Here is a 3597-nt window from a genome sequence, read left to right on the forward strand (position 1 = left end):
ACTGTCAATACATGATTTAGGTCACTCGCAACGGTAATTTAAAATGGTTAAAATGAATAACCTTAACCATGGTAACTGGCATGAATAAACAAGGAAATGTTTCCATGACATAATTAAATATTCAGTATCATACCGTATATTTACACCATGCCAGACATGCTAGGTTATTTTTTATGGTCATTGACCGAATTTTTAGCAAAATTTTCTAAAAGATTAAAGTGAACTTGGTTCAAGTCGATAAAAACATAACTCACATAAATCAATTTTACTCATTGCAAAGAAAACATTTTATTGTCAGTAGAAGATACAATATATAGATTTAGTGGTCAAAAGTTGATTAATGTCTTACCGTATATATTATATATATATACATGTGATAAATGGAAATACAAAAGTACCTAGCACGTAAAAGAAATATTTTCATCACAAAAAATGACCAAATTTTCCAAAGTCATGTTAGACAAATGATCGAAAAGTTTCAGCGAAAAAAAGCACACCAGGGTTCGATCTTAGCACTGGTCCTCTGGCCAATGTCTAGTGCAAGTTCCCCGCGGACCAGTACGAATCGTTTCGCACTGGTCCGACTGTCCAGTGCGAAAATATCATCGTATTATGTCGTTTGATCGTTTAGAGTGAGTGGTTCTCGTTTGCGCTTCTCTTCAAACAACAAAACACATGATCCGTGCGTGTTAAACCGTAAGAAAAAGGCAATCGCAACATCACGTGTTAAATCGTAGAAAAAGCAATCGAAACATCACGTGACGGTGTTAAAGGGCGGGGAAACCCAAATTAACTTTTTTCGAGTTTTTTGTTTCAGCGTGATGTTATTGTGTACAACGTCATGCGTTCCAGCAAAAAAAAATCCAAATTTTGTTGCCCTCGTCTCGCTAAGGCCGCTTTTGTTTGATACCCGTTTGCGAGGTCTCGCGCGCATCAAGCTGTGATGCTGTTCGCTGTGACGTCACAAGGTACATATAGTTGTGGCCAAAAGTTTAAGACCAGACTTGATTTATGACCATTTTTGCATTACTTCAAAATAGTGCATCATATATTGTTTCAGTTGCATCATCTTTATGCATCATCTTATATCTGATGCAGTATTTTGAAGTAATGCAAAAATTGTCATAAATCAAGTCTGGTCTTAAACTTTTGGCCACAACTATATGTACCTTGTGACGTCACAGCGAACAGCATCACAGCTTGATGCGCAACGAGACCTCGCAAACGGGTATCAAACAAAAGCGGCCTTAGCAAGACGAGGGCAACAAAATTTGGATTTTTTTATTGCTAAAACGCATGTTGTACACAATGACATCACGCTGAAACAAAAAACTCGCAAATTTAATTTGGGTTTCCCCGCCCTTTAAATCGTAAGAAAACGAAGCTGAGGTCAAGGCTCCGGGCTGACCACGTAACAGATCTTCTGACCATCCAGCTAGGCTACAGCCAGCAGAAATAAAAGATTTCGACCCCAAACCTGCCATGGCAAACGATTCATCTGTGAGGTCGACACTGGCTATGTGTTTACAAGGCCAGACAAACACACATCGGATTCCGATTATGACCCCATGATTGTCCCGTCATCAGATTCCGATTATGACCCATCAATCATCATCGGATTCAAAAATTGAAGAAGAGCCCCAAGTAGATTGAAGACTGAACGTAGATTGAATGTCTTATTGTCTTGCCTAGATAAACTGTTGTTACTGTTATTGCCATTGTATATTTCCATGTTATTGCCACCATTCATTATTGTCGTTTTAAGGTGGTTTTTCCTGGGTTGGCCTCGTGCTTCCCACGATGAAAAGATAAAGTTCTCATTATACTAAGCCTTCAGCACATTTTTTAAAGACATTGCCTACCTTATGATATATTCAATTCAATTTTATTTTTTGCTGCTGGCGCAAACATGTACAGAACGGCAAAGTAAACATACGAATTTGACACCAATAAAAGGGAAAGATGGCAAAACCCAAAGGTTTAAAATATACATCGATAAAACAGTGTTACATTTTTTTTTTGTGAAATAGTCCTACAATTACAATTAGGCAGTGGCTATTTGACCGGCGCCGGTCTTTGAATCTAAAACACTATTTGACCGGTCATGACGTCATTATACAGTCATTTTTTTCTTTTTCTCTTTCAAAGCAAAAGACGAGAAGCGCGTATATAAGTTCTAAAATCGACAATTTTATTCCACTCGATCCGTGGTGCGAGCGATACTTCGCCGGCTCCTATTCTAGAGGGAATGAGTTCGCTACTACCCGGAAGCGTTCTTTTCTTTCTTTTTTTAACGGCAGTGGCTATTTGACCGGCTCCGGTCTTAGAATCTGAAACACTATTTGACCGGTCATGACGTCACTACATAAGCACTTTTTTCTTTTTCTCTTTCAAAGCAACAGACGAGAAGCGCCGATATAAGTTCTAACTTCAACACGTATTCTTCAACTTAGTCCGTGGCGCGTGCGGTACGTCTCCGGCTGCCAATCTAGAGGGGATGAGTTCGATACTATCCGGAAGCATTCTTTTTTTTCATTTCTTTTTTATCTGTATTTTGACCCGAAGCGCATTTTTGTGGTCAATTTTTAATTTGAGTAGCCTACAGCCCATTTTTTATGTCTTTTCAAATGTGAGTAATAATGTTAGAGTTTTTTTTATTTGCTGGAATTTGAGAATTTCTCTTGGTAATTTTCCGATCGTCATAAGTGAACGTGTGTTGCCGAACGACCCTACATTTTTCTCTCAAGTTAGTTATATACAATACTTCTTTAAAAAATGGTTTTACCATTATCATTTCTTTTAAAAGAAGTATTGTATATAACTAACTTGAGAACTATACTTGAGAACTATTAACTAACTTGGACTGTAGGCTACTCAAATTAAAAATTGACCACATAAATGCGCTTCGGGTCAAAATTTAGATAAAAAAAAAATAAAAAAAAAGAATGCTTTCAGATAGTATCGAACTCATCCCATCTAGATTCGCAGCCGGAGACAAACCCTGCGCGCCACGGACTGAGTTGAAGAATACGTGTTGAATTTAGAACTTATTTCGGTGCTTCTCGTCTTTTGCTTTGAAAGAGAAAAAGAAAAAAGTGCTTATGCAGTGACGTCATGACCGGTCAAATAGTGTTTCAGATTCAAAGACCGGAGCCGGTCAAATAGCCACTGCCTTTTTTAACTAAATTTTGACACGAAGTGCATTTTTGTAGTCAATTTTTAATTTGAGTTGCCTACAGCCCAATTTTTTATGTCTTTTCAGATGTGAGTAATAAAGTTAGAGTTTTTTTAATTTGCTGGAATTTGAGAATTTCTCTGGGTAATTTTCCGTTTGTGGCCGTGCTAACTACTGTTATATAGCCTACCGTACTACATAATTTTTCATTCAGGCCGGTTTTAAACCTTTCAAGGTTTTGCCACCTTTTACCGTTCATTAACGTGCTGATAAGTCTATAGCCTATCGATTTTTGTAGTTAGTATCTTTTTCGTCCCGGACGCATTAATGACGAAAAATAAAATGATTGATTGATGTGACCGTGTTTGCCCAACGAAGCAATGGAAGCATTACATTTTTGCTCTAGTTATATACAATACTTC

The sequence above is a fragment of the Aplidium turbinatum genome, chromosome 10 (assembly GCF_918807975.1).
Source record: "Aplidium turbinatum chromosome 10, kaAplTurb1.1, whole genome shotgun sequence".
Lineage (NCBI taxonomy): Eukaryota > Metazoa > Chordata > Ascidiacea > Aplousobranchia > Polyclinidae > Aplidium > Aplidium turbinatum.